At 34.3% G+C, this 12,235-nt stretch overlaps 1 protein-coding gene across 1 annotated transcript in view; it reads left to right on the top strand.

Annotated features, from left to right (window-relative positions):
- LOC147073347 (protogenin B-like) overlaps nt 1–12,235 on the top strand; it is a 350,529-nt gene that overhangs the window by 275,656 nt on the left and 62,638 nt on the right. The window lies entirely within an intron of this gene.

Here is a 12,235-nt window from a genome sequence, read left to right as displayed (position 1 = left end):
CATTGGCACAACCAATTTGGTTTTTGACCTTGAGAACAAAATGTACTTTTTACACGGAACCAAAACTCACGGCTGCAGAGACGAATGCTTATACAAAATATGGCGCAGTGGAATCGCCAGCAAGATCAGGTATCATTATTTAGATGTAAGTATACATATTATTTTGAATTTCATAAAATTACACTCGTTCTGGGTGTCTCGTAACAGTAAACTATATTAGTAAATTAGATATATCTTGATGAACTATAAAATAGTGATGTAATATAGACTTGTTGAAAATATATTAAGCATAATAAAATTTAAAATAAAAATTTAGAAATTCAGCCTTTCTGGTTCTCTAATATTCATAGATCTACTGGTTCTGGGATCTACTATTTCTGGCAGTAGACAATTCATATAAAAGTGATATATCTTTTTTTCAATCTTTTCAATCCAAAATGTCTCGTCTTTTTTGATTAATTCTATTTTAACAGGAAAATTATGTCCCGTCCAAACTCCAAATAAACAGACATCTTTCTTAGTAATATGAAGCTGCCCCTGAATCTGGAAGTACCAATCGTGATTTTTATCTATTACCATATTCCTGTCTTTATCTACTTTCCAAAATTTAATTTTTTTCTGTACAATAGCTTCATCTGCACTTATTCCAGCAGCTGAGAAAGGACATTTTATTTCAATAATTGTATCATCATCGCTGATGCCATCTGGCGTTGCACCGATAAAATCATACACATCATCGATAAACAATCCACATCTCTCAATCTTAATCCGTTCTTGTACACTAAGCTGTTGTAAAGCTATTGATTCATTTTCTTTACCATATTTTACCGCTTTCACGTTGGCTAATGATTGGCTATATAATAAACGTTTTACCAAAGGCCCAAATTTTGTATTTTCTCGCCGCTTACACACCTTACCAAAAACAGAGGCAGTAAGAAGGTTTCGTCGCCTTTCTAGCCATTCTGCACATTCAGATTGTAATACGGTGCGTCTTTCTATATCCCTCCTCTCATAGTTTGTCAGTTTGAGTTTTTTCAAAAAAGTTTCTTTTAACAATTGATATTGATTTTTGTCCATATCAGGTTTTTGGCAACTCTCTCCATAATCTGGATTAGATAAAGGAACAGTATGTATTGGTTTTCGCCAAGATTTTCCTATTTTTTTTTTATTTATTTTCAACCTTCTTGATTCTAAGCGATTTATGAAGGCTTTTGGGCTATTTTTATAAACTTGTTTTTGAATTGTGCAATGTAACTTATTTGTATTAAATGCGATTACCGCCGCTGCACATCGTCCCATGTACGATTGTCTTTGAGAGTAGTTAATTCTCTTGCCGCCTACAAATTTTGCAATCATGTTATTAAAAGATTCTGAAATATTAGTAGAAAAATTATAAATTAAACTTTTTGAATTTAGCACCAAACGAGAATTATATATCATTAATTGAGAAAATAGACTGCATTCTTTTAATGCTGGTACATAATTTACATCAAGCATGTCCTCTGTATTTGGTTCATTTGTACAAAAATATGGTAGACAAGAAGTATGGTCTCCAAAAACATGGTGCGGTCCATTAAATAAATCTTTTTTCAGAGCGATAACCTTTTCTTCGAAAGTACTATCTTGTAGTTTTCTATACTTGATTGCACCTATGACGGCTTTCCGCAGACGTCTTTTTCTTGACGCAATGATTTTTCTTACATTCAAGGGATATCTTGTGTCTTTGGTTAATGCCTCTATTTTGCCACAATAATTTCTAATTAAATGGTTTTTACATTCAACTTTCTCGACAGTTACATTCGGATAAGGGTGACAATCAAGAATTTTTTTGTATGTGCTGGAATCTCCATCAGCAATCAATTTTGAATAAATCAATCCATGTGTATTAATAGATTCTTTAAAGCCTTCTAATATTGCTGTAGATTCCATTCCACCTGACGGACCGGTATAATTTAAAAAGCATTTATGTTGTTGAGCAGGGATATTTTTATTTTTAGCTTTGGCGCACAAATCGCAATATTTATTTTTCACTGACATGTACAAAATCTTTCCGGTTCTTTGACCAATGATCGTGGCAGCGCCAGATGCTGCGGAATAATTGCATCTGTATGAACGTTTCGACCAACAGCCGTCTGCAACAACTGATATCATGGGAATACCAGAAGAATCGACGTCACCATTTTCGATTGCAAGTTGTCGCTCTTCTTTCGCAGCGTTTTCCATACTCTTATTTTTGGTTTCTTCAAACCACTCGTACACCTTCTGTTGACTCTTTCTGTATGTTCTTGCTGTAATCGATGGTACGTCAATTGCTGAACACATTTCTTCCAGATTTGAAAATCCACTGCCGATACTGATTATACTGGATACAAATGCGTCACACAGATTCATTTTGTTTTTGTTCATTTCAGTGGTATATAATTTTAATTTTTTACCACAAAGTTTACATTGAATAAAAAATGTACTACTAAAGTTATCCCGATTTTCCCCAAAAATTTCTAAATGTGATAAATTACAATTAAATGGAGAATCATGGTGGCTAATTAATTGAAGTTGTTGGAAAAAATATGAAAAGTCTATAATTCTACGGCCTTCTACACGGAATTTAGGGCTTGAATCTTCAATTTCATTTTCTATAATAAATTCTTCGTGTTCGTGTTCAAATGTGGGATGAAATTCTGGTTCAGGTAGTATGCTTTGAGGATTTCCATGCTCAGGCATAGTCTTCGGCAATATATCAATACTATAATACATTCAAAAATATTAGTTTAGTAGATAGTTAACAGAAAACAAAATGTATAGCTGCTATTAATTATTGTACCAGATTATAATTTTTGTCACAGACACACTAATTTCGAATAAGACATGGCACAAACATAATATAAAAATAATATAAGTACAAATGATCATTATACTTAATTGTGTGTATTAATAAGTAATACGCAAAACTTCCTTTTGCAAGATAAATAAATATTGTGAACCAAAATTTTCTGTGAAATGTGGTTTTTTCAACTATGTATAATTATGTCAAATTATAAAATAATAATTTCAAACCTTTGTGTTTTTAATGTATTAATATTTCCATCTTTTCTCCTACGTCTTTTTTTGGAACTTCCAGCCATCGGATAGTGAGTTCGTGGCATTTTTTGTAAGTACAATCGATATAAATAATTGTGATAATATTGTTAGGTACCTATGTCAAAAACCGAGGATGAAAATTTCGCATTCCCGCTGAAATAAATGACGTTCATAGTATTGCCAGGCTAAACTTTCGAAATTAAAGTTAGTTTTTAAAAAAAAAATTACATTGGAAAATATTATGTAAGTACAGGCATCCATTATTATGTTATTTGATGAAAGTATTCTTTAAAATCATCTGTATTATTATAATCTCGCAAATTCATAATTTAGTAAAAGTTAAATTTTCTGTAATATAAACATCAGTAGGTACCTAACCTATGTTGATTCATAATTTTGGCTAAGTAAAAAATATAGATATTTTTACTTCGCGATGTGTTTGGGGTGTTCTAAATTATGTAAGTATGTTTAATAACAAATGTGAAATTCGTAAAACCTCATGTGTATTATTTATTAAATAAAAATAGTAAAACTAATAGTAGATACAAATGGTGAAAAACTTCATTCTCTTATTTACTAAAATATCAATTCAATAATATTTTAGTAGATATGGCAATACTGGACGACCCGATATATGTCACTGAAATAAAATAAAATCTATCACAATTTATAAAATACATACCTACTACAATCATAATTATTTTGAATGTAGAGGGAGATAGTTATAGAAAGGGACAGAAAACTGATTGCTATGTTGCAATATTAGGCAAAATAGATTGCAACAGTGTTAAAAATTATAATGTATGATTTAGTATGACATAACGTAGAATTGACGCAAATACAAATTTCTTCAGATTTTTTTTTGTTTTGTCCTCAAATGTCAAAATATGTTTTCCTTTTGAATAATATGTTCGAATTTGTGTTTGTTTCGCCTATTTTTGTGTTCAATTTGTAGCATTCACTTTTATAAACATATTTTTGTACAATACTTGTGTGTTGGCGTATTTTTTTGGTCATATAAAGTTAAAATAATACCAGCTAAAGATTCCATACATCATACACCAATTCGCAGGTGGGTCTGGCGGATATCAAGATGGTCGAATATTTCGTGGAAACAGTTGTTTTAAAAAGGTCTCTATTTAGTATTACAAATTTATAACTAACAAGATATTTCATCATTTATTCAATGATTAATGATAAACCTTCTGATACGTAGCTTTATATTATTTCGTATGTCTATAATTGTAGCATATTTAAATAACAAAATGTCCACTCGCTTCCATTAGATTTAGAACCAATAGAAACTGCAAATATTATAATTATACTGAATATATTTTACTACATTATGTTTTATAACATTACAACTATCTATAATAAATCGTTTGAGATAATAATTAAGGGAAAAATTTGTCATCATCACAGCCTATTAATGTCACAAAAATATGGCTTCGTTCTCAATTATCACGTTTCACGGTTTCAAAGAATATTATTTTACGTCATAAAAATACTTTATGTAGTTATCAAATGTTTTACATAAATATTTGACGATGAATAAGCTTCATAATGATATAAATAGTTTTTCTACAAATCTTACGTACTATTCAGGCTTAACCTCTGAAAATACCAGAAAATAGCTGACATGGAACACCTTCCCCCTTAAGGCGTGGAAAGCATGTCTTAAATTTTTATTCACACGTTTTTAATTTCCTTAAAATTGTATGAACTCTCCTCTACGTCAACTAAATGTCAACGGTTTTTCACCGATTTTCCGTGTACTCGGAGATTTGAAATTTTGTGTGGTGATTCGTGTCAGTCGTGTGCTATGAACATGGGGGACGGGGACCGCGTTTTTCTAAGACAATTTCTTTTTGATAATGATCGTATCAATATTGATAAATTCGAGATTAAATAAAATTGCGACAACACCCCCATTATAATATTATATTATCTCGAACAGACATAAACCCGCAAATAAAAGTCCTCATCTATGACAATGACGCATTTATGGTAGATTTTCATTAAAAAAAATATTGTTGGTTATTGATTTTAATCTTTAACCCTCGATTTAACATACATAATCATACATGTATATTGACTGATCCAATGAGCAATTAATAGTTAAACAATTTTCTATTTTCTGAGATTTTGTTCGCTTCATAGGGTTAGTGTTTTGAAAACTCATTTGTATTTTTATGAAATTATTATTAAACAGTCTAAATTCTAGGAGAATTCTGCGTATTTTATCTTTTACTTAAAATGATTTTTTCACAAAGCACCGCTACATCACGAAAGAGATGTCTTCAACACATTTGGTATTTTAAAACAAATTATTTTTATCATACCTCAGTCACATATTTTTTTTTTCAAAAAATAAATATCCTTAGAAGTGAAATATATCTTTGTAATTATTTTCTCATTTGTTTTATGTTTTTGAGTTTGTATAAATGAATATTTCGCGAAGAAAATATCATGTTATTTAACTGTAGGTATTGTATCACATTTTAAGTGGGTGTGTACCAGTGGCGAAGGGTGACTTTTGGAAAGAGGTAGGCTGTGGTGATCTTGTGTACGTGTACCTCCATAGATACGTCGTCACTCTTATTCTAATTTGTCGTAAGTGCGATCCATTTGTCGGCAGAATAAAAATTCCGATATATTAATTAAAATATGGCAACGTGCCCTGAGGGACAAAAACATCCAAAACTACTCAAAAGTTGTGATTCAATTCAATCAAAATTTATATATTTTGCATGAAGTTGAATTTCACAAATTATAAATTCAGGATGTTTTCAACATGACAAAAATACATATGTTATGCCGGGTCCACATTGGCAACATGTCGCCGGTAACCTCGTTAAATTTTACGATAAGTATGATAATTATCGTAAAATTTAACGAGGTTGTCGCGCGACTTGTTGCCGGTGTGGACCCGGCATTACAGTTACAAAAAAAGTCATAATCAAAAGTGTAAATAGAAAAAAGCGTAATAAAAAATATATACAAATAACAACACCCTATTTTAAGAAGTTGTGAAAAAAAGTCCACCCAGGTTCCTAAACTCATCCTCATGCAAGTACATATAATATATCAATATCTTAGGCGATGTGGTTGAACACGGTAAAGCCTTGTCCAGATTCAGATGGCGAGATTTGACTCGTGCGTAACAAATCACGCGTTCTCCAGGTGCATGTGACTTCATCAAGCCGTCCACATGCACTCACGGCGTGATGTCTGTCGCGCGACAAGCACAAGCGACTGCGAGACTCTCGAGAACGCGACGTTTATAGACATTCCAAAATTCATTACGACCACCTTGCGCTCGAGTGCGAGAGTTTTTATGTCTACTCCAAAATAAATTACGTCATCCAGCTTATAAACTGCCGGGAATACCACGAAAATCTCATAGAAACCTAGTATCACAATTGAGTCGGGCTTTCTACTTGCACTCACGTTTATTTTTTTTATGCCGATTCAAAAATGAATTACATCAACTAGCTTGTTGTCTGTGAAATGAAACGCGCTACATGGGCGGAGCACAATTTTGGTACTCGAGCGTAAAAACCGTTTGACACGAGATACTGGTGTCTGGTGTCTAGATACCGGTGTCTTTTGATACTGAATATACGTATAAATGAACGTGAGATACTAGTGTCTCCGTCCGAATGTGGCCTATTTATTTATGTGTAAATACAGCATCTGGAGACACTGGTGTCTCGTGTGAAACGGCTATAAGCGCGGTGGGACACGCGTCACCTGGTCAAGGTAAGGTAAAGTAAAGTTATTGCCCTCTCAATTATTGGCAATATCGTTTGCAGTTTAGTTCCATGAGAAAATAAAAAGCTTATAGAAAATCTCTTCTAAACGAGTTGGAGTACTGTAATGCGTACTAAGGGAAAGGCAGTCGGATAAAGACACGAAGCACTTTTTATTTGACCACCCAATTGTTACGTTTTGCTTTTAGGTTTAGTGACCTACATTGCATTCATTCATGCCTTATTATTAAAAAACTGAATTAAGTATATTTGAATGAATTATTTATCGTAGTTCTGGCTATAATAAACTGTGATGTTTTACGACTTTTTGGTTGAAGGAATATGAGCATTTTTTTTGTTTTGTTGAGAAATATAATATTTTAAAGATTATCCACTTGTTAAGTTTGCTGTGATTTCAATATTTATATCTGTTTTGCAGTGTGTGAAATTATTCCTATTCACATATTCATCGGCGGAAAAAAATAATTGCTCTCGAAGAACTGCTTTTTGTGTGTTATTTTTTTCATTTTTGATGATGTTACATTAATTATTGTGGCAATATTTCTTTATGTGATATGAACAATGTATTTGATAATTTTTAATTCTGCTTGATAAAATATTCATCATTAATTCGTATGAGATTTTTTTACTGCACACAAAATGCGATTTGAATTATGCCTTCCTTTCAAAGACAGTAGGAACCTACCTATTTAACTTAACAGCGGTAATTAAATCACAAAAGGATTGACCATGTTAAATAATTATATAACAACTATATAAGTATTAAAAGAGCGTTTGGATTCTGTTAAACATCACAATTATCGTATGAGACACAAGATTTTGTCCAATATCCTAATTTACTTTATAACATAAAGCGGAATGTCAGGAAGTGGTGTACTGAGCTTTCGAGTGGCATAACGAGTGTTCATGATGAGGAGGGGAGACGAAGGAGGTCCTCAATTGGTAACGATTTGTTGAAGAAAATCAATGATAAAGATTGCCGTCTGACAGTCCGTGAGCTCGCAATTTTGATCGCAGTCGTCAGTAAATCTACCATACAAACGATTTTGAGGGGAAAATTGGGATACGCAAAGGTACTCGTAGCTCACGAACAAAACCGTGTGAAAAGCACTCAGGTATTTTTGAACCTTTTGGACTCATTCAAATGGGATGTCCTCCGTTATTCTGCTCGTAGCCCTGGCCTGGCGCCGAATTTTTTCTTCACCTGAAGCAACATTTGGCCGGAAAACGCTTCGAGACCGACGAGGACGTGGAGGAAGAGTTGAGAATATTTTTGAGAACGGCGGCGCCGGAGCTCTACGACAAGGGAATCAAGGACCTAGTGCCGCGGCTCACCAAGTGCATCGATCGTAACGGGGACTATAAGTCGAAAAATAGTGGGGATATGTACCTAAAATTTCGTAAACTTTTTTTATAAAAATAAAATTTTCCTGATTTTTAAAATAATAAAGGTCTTTAATTCTTGGACAACCCTCGTATTATCCCCGTTGAAGTACGTCGATGCTCCCGCCACAATGAACAAAAATATTCGTCCTTCGTGTAGAGTTATAAAATGTTCACTCACTTGGTTAGTGGTATTCAACGTCTACGCTGCGCCCAACCCCTACGGGTGTCACTAGTTCAATGTTCTGAAATCACAATGATACCTATGCATGATTCGGTCGATTTTTTTCTTCAAGCAGTGATGAAATATAAACCGCGGTGACCATTCGTCTTTTATTGTAGTTTTTTTTAGAGCTGTGTACTTAATTTATCTTTTAATAAAAACCCACATTGGTTCATTATTTTAAAATTAATTTAACTGAGAATGGGACAATTCTTATCAATTGACTGTTCAGAACATAGGTGCATTTGGAGGACGCCGTGGTAGAATCTTTATTCGGTACGGGCGCCGTTCAACGCAAAGGTTTGAAAACCACTCCTCTAGGGATATAATTTTTCCACTCGATTAATTTGGAACACAATACTAGCGATGATTAGGTACGCTCCAAAATACTAAGCTTGGATACGGTAGCATTGTGATAATTCCATCAATCACGTTGATCTAAGTGTCTATAAACTCAACGATGCCGCCTATCTATTTTTCCGCTTGTCAGTTCATTTTGCCATCAGTCGGAGAGCTTCTTCCGCTTTCCGCCTAGGGATGCGAACACATATAAATGTATTGATATTTTTAATAAATATACATTCAGTTATATTGACATGTACTTTTCGTGCAGTGAGAGAACATCACAGAACAGAGTAATCAATATAATTGAGATAGGCTATACACCCCAATACACTACAATTTGAAACAGGATTTTGAATGAGTGAGTGTCCAATAAAATTAAACATACACTATAGACGTGCAATAGCGTGTTTTATTACACCAATATTGAATGAGCCGTCAGTGCATAAACCGAGAGCAGTTGTCAAAACGAAGCACAAGGTTAGAATGACGTATTCTTGACACGTGTTTAGTTTTATCTCATATTCTTCCACACTCGAGATCGGTTGCCTGTTACTGCACAGCGGTTGGGTATTTCAGTTCCTATTAATTATGTGTTTACTGGAGAACAAAATATTCTTTTGATTCGGTCGGTAGTCGAGCTTTGTTACGCCGAGATATCGCTCGAATTCCGGGGATTGAAAAAAGTCATGCTATCGTTTAAAGGATATAAATAGGTTAATTTGGGATAACGGGGTCGCAAAAACATAATTGAATTAATTATGAACCTTTACGTTACCCATTTTGGACATCAGTCTGCCACACTGAATTGCTTCACACGGCATTTTATTTTAGGTACCAGTCGTCATTCAATATGCATTAAAATGTTGTATAATATAGGGAATATATATGAATGGCGAAATTAATATATTCCTACGGACTATTTATTATTATTCACGCAAATAATATTGATATTTTCTTTTGTATATTTTGTATGTTTATTTAAATTCTGAATTTTATAAATATTCGACCTTATTTCAGAAAAGTAATTATTCACAATTTATGATTTATGGAAATTAAAAAAAGCTTCCGTGTGTCGCTCATTTGATGAGCTTTTTCGAGTATACAAAAGTAGCTAGGTATATTGGTGAATATCAAGTGATAACCGATTTTATAAATTATCATGTATGTATGTAATACAATACTAGTCTAAAGAAAGCTAATGTGGGTAGAATTGTTTATATATAAATACATGCCGGTTTGCGATGGATGTTGAAGTCCCATACCGTGATTTTTTTCTAGGATTTTCTCTAATATGTATACTTATGCTCTTTCTAATTGCATGCGATTATTGCATAATATGTAAAATTTGTACCATTTGAATATACACATTCAAATCGCTTGCTATCATTTCATAAGTAAAATCACGCCATACCATCATCCCATACGTATACCTATATAACCATAAATTACTTTGAATGAATTATTAAAAAAAATAGCTCTCGATTCTGATTCTGAAGAAAAAAAGCCAGTTGGCTGCACATTGGTCAGAATGTGTAAATAAATTACCGTATAATCGTATAGCACAGAAATAATTAATCTAATAATGTCCACTAGCATCAGCGTTCATACCGATACCAAACCAACCCTCCCTCACAAAAACATTCCACGCCTTGACATCGGAAATCCCTCTCCGCCTCCATATTCGTCCTGATACAGAGTGCAGTTTGTTAGTTTACTTACTGTCGTATATATAATATATACTATATTACCCACGCAGAACGAAATTATTAAACAAATACAATAACTATGAAACTGTTGGTAACATTGAATTGATACTTGACAAATTTATGACAAATGTCGGCATTTTGTGGATGCGTTCAAACTGAGAGAGTGAGAATTTTCAATTATCCGTGAAATCCGTTTTGTTCACGTTCTAGATATACATTGATAGTTCAATAGTACTTACCAACCAATCCTTACAAAACTACCACAAGTGTGTATCCGCATATAGGACTAGTTCTACATTGTGGGACTTGCATCCTACCTAGTTAACCAGTAGTCGTGTTCATGGTCCCCACATTCTGAAGCGGGCCCCCAGGCCAGGATCTTTGGTGGGGTTAAGGGCAGTGTGTTGCTCTACAGAAGTGTTTCCAATACTCTACACGAGACATTTAAGTATAAATCTTCATATCACGTCAAATTACAACAACATACTTATATAAAATATTTAATAGCCCCGAAGGAAAGTAGCACCGCAGGCGACTTTTTTTGCTATTAAAGTGAATTTGTGGTGCGTGTTAATCTAACTTAGCTGGTCGAGCCACCACGCCGGGCCTCTTTTATGGACAGGCCCCCAGGCTAGAGCCCTATCAGCCCCCCCCCCCCCTTGTGGGGGCCATGGTCGTGTTACTGAAGCCCTTAAATGTGGTCAATCACATATACATTAATCGGAATCCGATGGATGCAGGTTCGAGTCCTGTCCAGCACATTTTTTTTTTAATATGTATATTTATTTCTGAGGTATTTCCAAATTATGTATGCTCATTAAAGAAAGTATTTAACACAATAAGCAATCGGTGCCATAAATAATTAAATTTGATTAATTTGTCCTATGTTTTAATTGGGCATAAGCAAACTAGCAACATCTTCACCATTGATTTCCGCTAAGCGCGTCCATACACTGTGAAGTATTGATTCTTGATTCATATGGTAGGTACATCAGTTTATTTCGTAGACATCCCTACGTCCAGCTAATTACTTCCCATGTCACAAATTTTCGTCTCATTTTCCGATCAATCACACCGCCCGCCCGCGCCTGGTGTCATTAAAATTAATTACCGCCCAAACAAAGCCTTCCTGATTCGGACAGACCAACTTCCGGAGACGTGTTGGAAGGCAGAATATTATTATAATAATTGTGATTTTGTCTGATTGTACGCACTGGCCACTGATAAAACTATCACTAATGCCGGGTCCACACTGAAAACAAGTCGCGCGACAACTCGTTAAATTTTACGATAAGCATGATAATTATCGTAAAATTTAACGAGTTGTCGCGCGACTTGTTGCCGGTGTGGCCGCACTTTAAGGCCCGTTTCAGACGGGACACCGGTGTCGCGCTCGATATAATATAAAAGGCCTTTGTATTCGAATAAAGGTGCCTTTGTATTATGTTTATGAACGCCCCAGAGCTAATGAGTCAACGCTTAATTTCGCGTTATAAATTAGAACATAAATCTGGCTGCGGTAATAAAAAATAAGTGTATCGGCGGCTTGAGAATGTAGCGGCCGTCGGAAAAGTGTACCGAACACGGGTTGACTCATTAGCTCTGGGGCGTTCATAAACATAATACAAAGGCACCTTTATTCGAATACAAAGGCCTCCTATATTATATCGAGCGCGACACCGGTGTTCAGTCTGAAACGGGCCTATGTCGCACTACTCTGCTACACA

The sequence above is a fragment of the Rhyacophila brunnea genome, unplaced genomic scaffold (assembly GCF_057557595.1).
Source record: "Rhyacophila brunnea isolate RB1 unplaced genomic scaffold, BYU_Rbru_1.0 scaffold_18, whole genome shotgun sequence".
Taxonomy (NCBI): Eukaryota; Metazoa; Arthropoda; class Insecta; order Trichoptera; family Rhyacophilidae; genus Rhyacophila; species Rhyacophila brunnea.
The sequence above is the reverse complement of the archived record's forward strand: the minus strand, read 5'-3'. Positions and strand labels throughout refer to the sequence as shown.